Source organism: Lactuca sativa, chromosome 8, assembly GCF_002870075.4.
Source record: "Lactuca sativa cultivar Salinas chromosome 8, Lsat_Salinas_v11, whole genome shotgun sequence".
In the NCBI taxonomy this organism is placed as follows: domain Eukaryota; kingdom Viridiplantae; phylum Streptophyta; class Magnoliopsida; order Asterales; family Asteraceae; genus Lactuca; species Lactuca sativa.
The window spans coordinates 50,534,635-50,543,666 of record NC_056630.2 but is presented as its reverse complement, the minus strand read 5'-3'; positions in this window follow the sequence as shown (position 1 = coordinate 50,543,666).

Below are 9,032 nucleotides of genomic sequence, written 5' to 3'. Positions count from 1 at the left end.
TGTGATATACTAAGGTAGCAATAGGGCTCTCTCTCTGAACTTGGTGGTTATCTTTGCTAGTCTCAGCCGTTTGTTGCATGTCTAGGAACTCCCTCGCTAGATGTTGCACATTAACAATTAGTTCGGTGCTCGTGCCCTAACCAAATCCGGATCCTGAACCCCCTGGTCCATTGCGTGTCACCACCATGCTAAAACGTAACCACATAAAAAATCAGTAAACACGCAAAGAGGTTCACACTCTCGAGCTTCCTAGATTCATCGTGGTCTTCCTGGTCTCGGGTATAAATCATCTAGTAGTACGGACTCAATACTACCTTCCACAGCTATCTATACCCTCTTCAAGGACTATCTCAACTCCTCTAAGTCACTCTTTCCTATCTAATACTCTCCTAATATTATAAGGCTTCCTACCTGCCAATACATATTCCAAGAACTTCCTAGGGTTCCTTTTGCTCACCACTCGCTGCTATCAGCTGCAGAAGGAACTCCCACTAATACCATCTAACTACCACACGAACACAATTACATATTATCGGTACTAGATAATTCTTTAAATGAAAGGTCCCACACTACAATGGTTGGAATCAAATAAGAGCTACGCCATATAGTTAAACCTATCCTTCTAAAATCATCTAATCTCAATAATATGTAACCAAACACATTCATCCACTAGTCAGGTGGTACTAATAAAAATTCCTAAAAGCACAAAGCATGCAACATTCGAGTATCAAGCAATTCAAATCAGAACAGAACCTAATATGGCCATCTTATCAGATAATTGATCTCATACCAGGATGTATATCTATAAACTCATATTACAGGCATATAAAGGCGTCTCTTCTATCATTCTATCTTGCAATCCTGAGCAGATCCTTAGCCCTAATCTTGCATGAAATTCTCATATCATAGCGTAAAACATATAACATGTATGGGTATTTTGGAAAGACTTTCTTGAGCTCAATTGATTGCACACATGACACCCCTTTCTTTTATTTAAATCCCTTAATTAATTTTTTTTCTTTTGATGGAAAATCTACCAAATCCTCGATTTGAGTTTAGGCACACCCAGGAGTATGCTTGAATCCCTCAAACCAATGCTTTGATACCAACTTGTAACATCCCAAAAGTTTCAATTTTTTTTTTTACTTTTTACTCATTTCAAACATCCAATAATCATGTCAAAACAACCAAAAGTGTATCATAGTGATTAATATCTGGTATAAATCCCAAAATCACATAATGCGGAAAATATGAGCGGATGTGGTGCGATCAAGTCGGGCCCTTCCCTTCTGAGCTAGGCATACCTGAAACATAAACTAAAATCTGCAATCACAAAACTTAGCGAGCTCCCCTAAAATACCCCAAACCATACATACATAACAGTTAAAACCATATTGGTTCTATTTCACCCTCATCGGTATCTTTCAACCGGTACTAGGTCTATTTCACCCCTTCGGTATCTTTCAACCGGTCAATATCTTTCAACCAGGACTTGGTCTATTTCACCCCTACAGCTAAGTATACAATCACATCAACAAAAGTCACGAAGACACAAGTATAGACAAACATAGGACAGAATCGTCATGAAGACATCTATCTTCTACTAACATAATCTAGTGGGCCGACATTGGTGCCTTCGACCCACGAGTATAGTATAGGAAACTTACCTTAGATTGAAGATATCAAATCACATGTGAGCTACTAAACATTGAAATCCTCTCACTAAACCACAAATTATAAAGCTGTAATTAGAAATTAGGTCAATAACCTAACCCCGAGAGTCCAAACCCTAAGTTTCGGCTTTAAGGGAAAAAGGTTGCTTTACCCTTCCCTTATTAGGCTTAACACACTAAGGCCCAAATCAAAACTAACCCAAGGCCCAAAAGATATTCCATGCCCACTATGGGTCCAAGATCAATAATGCCCATCACAGAAAGGCTTGTGTCCTAAAAAAGTACCAAATCCCTAAGTCCAAAATGGCCCGAGATTGAAAGCCCAAAATCTCCTCTGGTGAATACGCTAAGCGTACCATCTGTACGCCCGATGTACTCAAGATATTTGCATCGTCGGGACCCCAAGTGCGTACGCGCAGCATACACCCATGTACGTCGGACGTACACCCCATTTGGCCAAGTCTTGCTTTTAAGGTCTTAATTATCTAAGACCTAATGTCCAAGTTCAGATCTGGGATCCTTAAAGCGTATTAAGCCATAAAGTTGCAAACTTTATTCTCGTGCATGGCTTAAAAAGGTCAAATATTGGATTTATCATACTAAATTCATGAAACAACATTCAACCATTCCATAGTTGAGCTTAATTCATCAAGACACCATTTTTATTCTCAAGGGACATTAGAAGCACTAAGATCTATGATTTAACCTTATGAAGTAGCTTATACTCTCAAGAACCACCTTAAGGACCATTATATGATAAAAATAAGCCCTAAACTAAATCTAACAAATGGATTCATCAAGGTAGGAGCTTATACCACCAATAAACTAGAAATGATGAATAACCTATGGATCTCCAAGCTCCTTCTTGTCCAATGCTTCTCTACAAGTCATATTCTTCTTCATTAACCACCACACATACACAAAAAACACAAAAGGTCAAACTCTTTGGAAAATGGATTAAGGTTTCAAGATATGGCTCAAGAGACAATGGAGGATGGTGTGGTGAAAGGTTTGGAGAGCTTAATGCGCTTAAATAGGGTGCAAACCCTAAAAATTAGGGTTTTCCGTTGACACATGTACTCCCTGCATATGCATGGGTACGCCCAGTGTACCAAGGGGACTCCCCGCCTTATGCATGCATAGGAGTACGCCCGGCGTACCTTATGTACGCCCAACGTACTTGGGTCCAAGCTGCATATGCAAGAAATATCTAAACAACCTTAAGTCTTGCGACAGGGGAAAAGGTTTCATCATAGTCAATAGCTTCTTGTTGCGAATATCCTTTAACAGCTAGTCTTTCTTTGTTTCGAGTAATATTGCCTTCTATCCGCTTTATTTTTTAAAATCCATTTTAAATCAATGATCGAAACATCATTAGGTGTTGGAACTAGTCTCCAAACCTTATTTTGTTTAAATTCATCAAGCTCAGATTGCATTGCAATAATCGAATCAGGATCTTCCAATGCAGCCTTAACTGTTTTTGGTTCTATTTTCGAAATGAACCCATTAAACATACATAATTCTTGGTGAACATTCAGTATCTCGTTCTTAGCTTGAATTTGTACACACGTCAAAACTCCAGCTTGAGGATCACTAAGAACCTATTCTTTTTGAAGCTTTTGTTTCCATATGTCCATCGGTGGATATGCATGATCAAAATCCAAAGGTGCATCTTCGAATATTTCATCCGTTTCAGAACCTTCACGTGCATTCGACACATTATCAGAAACATCATGAAAGTTGTCAGTTTGATTAGTAGAAACATTAGGTATTGATCCATTTAGCTCCTCCTCGACTAACGGATTTGGAATGTGATGTCCTCCCTTGACATCAACATTGTTCTGTCCATGCTCCCCATTGACTGGATGTGTATTTCGATCATGCTCCCCTTCAACACTAGACACATTAATATTATCTTGTGATATCGAACTCAAGCGCTCCCCTCTACTTGATCACCTGCGAATCAGATAGACGTTTGACATTTACTTGTGAGGTTGAGGTAGATTGAGAATCATATTCTTCCCTAGTCACCATCAAATCATTAGAATGCTTCGATGCTTCACGAATCCAATTATCATCAGCATGAACTTCAATATCTATTGCTCTGTATGGAATACCAAAAATTAATTCATAGTCAATATCAAAGGAATTCACAATTGTCGACTCATCATTCGTTTCAAAAAGAATTGGCTTTTGTTCGAAAGTCTGTTCAACACGTTTGACGTGATAATCATTGAAAGTAAGATTGAATGTTTCTGCAATCTTTCTTATTTGTTTATTCAACACCCGATATGCTACAGAGTTGTGCGAGTATCCCAAGAATAATCCTTCATCAGATTTTGACTGAAATTTCGAAAGATTATCTTTCAGATTCATGATAAAGCACCATCAACAAAAAACATGAAAAACTTTAACATTAGGCTTTCGATTGTTGATGACTTCATAAGGGGTGATGTTAAAACACCGATGAATGAATGAACAATTTTGAGTGAAACAGGCTGTCCAAACCGCTTCTGCCCAGAGATATTAAGGTAGATTTACACATGTCAACATTTTTCTTGTTTCTTCTCATAGAGATCTACTCCTCCATTCGACAAAACCATTTTTTGGGGTGTGTAAGGAGATGGAAAATTATGCAAAATTCCTAATTCAGCCAATAATGAATCAAGAATCTGATTCTTGAATTCTGAACCATTATCACTTTTGATTCTTCTAACTTTCTTTCTCAGACTAAGTTCGATTTGCTTGATGAAATCTATCATCACTTAAGTCGTTTTAGACTTCTGACGAAGAAAGAAAACCCAAGTAAACCTTGAAAAGTCATCAACAATGACCAACATTTACTTCTTCTTGTTTAAAGTCTCAAGTGTCACACCCCCGAACCAAACGACAGAAACGTTCAGGGGCTTATGCGTGACTTCATCCTCGTAGTATCATCGCATAGTATATAATTGAAACATAACATCATCATCACCACACATGTAATATAACAACATACATTGTTTACATCGAGTATTGTGTTTGAATATTACATGCCAAAATAAATAAAGTCCGATGAGATAAATTATAACAAAACATCCATTAGTTTGTTCAGCCCAACATGCTTCAACGGTTCCCTGAGAATACAAGTTAATTTAAAAAGGTCAACATAAAAATGTTGGTGAGTTCATAAGCATGTTGAGAAAATGATTTGCATACTTTGTAATCACCAAAAAATCATGTATTTTCTTAAAATAGTTTAGTATGTTTGTGTCCGATCTTGTATTAAAGCATGTGTGTTATTGTTTAACAGAATGTCAAAGTGAATGTAGCGAATGTAAAGATAATGTAAAGAGAATGCCCCCAGACAACCCTATGTTGCCTGTAAAAGAGAATGTTGGTATGTCAACCCCCGAGGTCAAGTACCGGTGCAAGTATGTTCCCGAGTAATCCAAAGGGAAAAGAGAATGGTTTTCATAATGTTAATTCCTCTAAGCGAGTCATTATAACCATAATAAATAATGACAATTTCGCTTGTCTTGGCGTTGTTGAACGCTGACGGAAAATAGAATAAGGTTTTCGTCACCCTAGATTGATTTAGTCTAAATGTAGCGAACAGCTCAGGTGTGGGGTGTCATCCCCGTATAGATCTATACACAAACACCCGCTCTCCCTCCAAGAGACTCTGGTTATAACTACAGCCTACGATCGTACACTCAATAAGTGTCAACCGACACGTCTCACTAGATCCTTAATCAAATTTACGCGAAGAGAAACATATAAAACACATTCCAGGGCCAATGAACCATGTAAGTGAACAACTAAGGCTCACTAAACATGTAAGTCATTTCCAGGCCCGAAAGGAATGAGATTATATAACATGGGCCCAAATTATATGTAAAAGGACAACTAAGGTCCATTTCACATGTAGGGTATTTACAAGCCCAAATAGCACGCAAAGAGTATCCAAGGTCCGTCAAGCATGTTAATGGGTCAATGAGACCCAATAAACATATAAATAGTATTCAGGACCTATCAAACATATAAATGAGCCACTAAGGCCCAATAACATGAGAATGGAAAAATTAGCCCGTTTGTTTTTATATTGCTAGTATTAGCTCAATTATTTACCAAAATGGCATAAAAGGCCCACTTTTTATAAAAATTACATTCTTGGCCCATTAAGCCAAAAATTTACAATTAAGGTCTAATATTAATAAAAATAACATTTTAGACCACTTTTTGGACAAAACTTGTAGTTTTTGTAAAAATAACATTTTTAACTCACTTTTGTCAAAAATATCATTTTTTGCTTAATTTTTATAAAAATATACATATTCGGCCCATTATAGAAAATTTTATCTTTTTGGCCCAAATTTTTATATTTTCACAGCTTTAACCCTTCTTATCAAAAACTTACATTTTTGGCACAACTTTCTTGAAAATGACATTTAAGCCCACAAAAGAATTAAATTTTACAATTTTTTCCACAATTTTCTTGAAAATGACATTTAAGCCCACAAAAGATTAAAATCTACAATCTTTGGCACAACTTTCTTGAAAATGACATTTAAGCCCACAAAACATTAAAATTTACAATTTTTGGGCCCAAGACCGTGAGAAGCCCAAATTAGGCCCATTTATGAAAATGTTTACAATTTTAGTCCTTGTAAGGTCTCAAATGTCGAGATTAGCCTTGTTTAAGAAAAAAACTTCTTTTTGAACCCCTTACTAGCCGTGGGTTACATAAATAACCCATACTTTTGTCATTTTGTCGATTTTAGCCCCTTTTATGAAGTTTTTCTTAACTTCAGGTAAACTACATATACTTTAAACCTTTTTCTTTTAAGATGAGTTAAAATAAGTGATGTGTTAAACCAATATCATCATCTTTTAGTAGATCTTTAAGTTCATGAAGTTTGTAACACATAAACACATATATAACTAGAAAAAACACACAAATAATGCATACACACATAGATCCACACAAATAACTTGTGTTCTCCCCCAAAAACAAGGTAAAAATAAAAAATAAGGGGTATGAACTCACCTTGGGTTGTTGTTTTCAGATGGGTTTTAGGCATAAGAACGATCTTATGTGCTCATACAAACCCTAATGCTTGGATCTAGGTTTCTTTATTGTACATGCAATGAATCTAAGACTTATAAACCCTAATCTAGCATACATATATCAAAACTAACACATAGAATAAAATCTAGATGTTTACCTCTTCAATGGAAGCTTGATTCTTCTTTCTTGGAGCTTAGAGTCACAGTTGTAACTCCTTTAATGGCTTACAAACACCACAAGCAAGAAGGCAACTATATGAGAGAGGTGGGAGGATGTTGAATTCAGCCCTAGGGTTTCCTTGGAAGCAAGTGGCCGAATTGGGAGCTAGGGGTCCCTATTTATACTGTTGGATGCTAGGGTTTCAGTCAAAACCCTAATGGACAGCTTATTGACCAAGCAGCCCATGGAACCTTTTGGAATAAGGCCTATGGACGAAATTTTGATGGATCCCCATCATAATTTCGTTCTCCCTTCGATCCATTAGGTTTCCCAGCCCATATATTCAACTATCAAACATTTGACAGTTTACGCCCCTTTATTTAATTAATCTCTTTTAGTCACCAATTTAATTCTTAATTAATTTATGACCAATATTAATTAAATAATATGATTTCTCTTTTAATATATTATTCTTATAATATATTAATATTTTATAATATCCTCTCTCTCCTTAAATTACCTTGTCAAGTTGCTCTGGTGAAGGCAACCCAAAAGGACCATGCACAAACGGGTCAAGTTCACACCAAATATAGTTACGGACTTAGACACTAATCCAACAGTCTCCTACTTGGATAAGTCTAGTAACTATATCTCAAATATGTCTTCAGAATCCGATTAGTAATCATAGCTCTTATACTTCGCTGTCAACTCTGATCAGCAAGTTGTCCTTCAGATAAGGGATCGTATAATCCTCTGTTCTAGATATCATGCTGACAATGCTTATCGTCCAGCATTTGTTTCTTGATTCCTGATTTGTTTGACATAGAATTTTAGTTGAACACATCAACCTCATTTTGACCGGGCCCGACACATAAGTCAAACTAAATCATCAAGTGGCCAAGATATTACCTTTATTCTCATAGAATAAAAGGAACAGATTAACTTCGACTTATATGCATCTATTATTTACTAATTGAATCATGCACAACAATGTGTTTTATAACATCAAGTTACTGATGCGTTTACACATCATCAATACATAACTAACCAGCAAACAACAACCATCTCTCTAAGTTTTAAGACTATATGATATTATCGCTTTGCGATCACTTAAGGTAAAACACCACGAAGTGATACCAGCAAACTTGGGTTTATTCCAATGCTCAAATCATATTCATAAGCACTCATGAATTTTGCAGCAAACCTTTGCTATGCCCAAAACCTTTTAGGCAATCTACAAACAATTCATGATAGTATTCATTCACATCTACTTCCAAAATATGAACGACTGTGGACTGTTCGAATAATCCTATCATTCAGGAAGTTAAAACATGCAAAATTGAAACAATAGATAAATAACCAACACAAGACAATATCTTTACTCATAAATAACACAACTTTATTTATTCATCAAATGTCAAGTACAAAATATCTATTAAACGTTTCCTATCTAATCCAAACTTATATCATCCTTCAGCCCAATGCTCCTAGCATGCTGCAAGTGTCTGACCTTACTAAGTCCCTTCGTAAAGGGATTTGCTGGGTTTTCTTCTGATGATACCCTCTTCACAACGAGGAGTCCCTCTTCTACCCGATGTCTAATAAAATGGTATTTCCTGTCGATATGTCGAGATTTACAATGATCTCTTGGTTCCTTGGTTAAGGCAACCGCTCCTTTATGGATGGCATAACTCCAAGGTCTCCAATGAAGTTCTTCAACCATATAGCCTCCTTCGACGCTTCTCTCGCCCTAATGTATTCTGATTTGCATGTTGAATCAGCTACGGTCTCTTGCTTGGAACTTTTCCAAGTCACTGCTCCTCGGTTTATGGTAAAGACCCATCCCGACTGCGATCGGTAATTATCCCGATCCGTCTGAAAACTAGCGTCACTGTACCCTCGTACCCTTAAGTCATCACTCCCACCGAGGACTAGAAACCATTCCTTGGTCCTTCGCAGGTACTTAAGAATATTCTTTATTGCAATCCAATGAGCTCTACTAGGGTTCCCTTGATATTTGCTGACCATGCTCAATGCGAAGGCCACATTAGGGCGAGTACAAGTCATAGCGTACATGATAGAGCCTATTGCGGAAGCGTAAGGTACTCGACTCATATCAGCTATCTCTACCTCTATACTCGGGCTCTGAG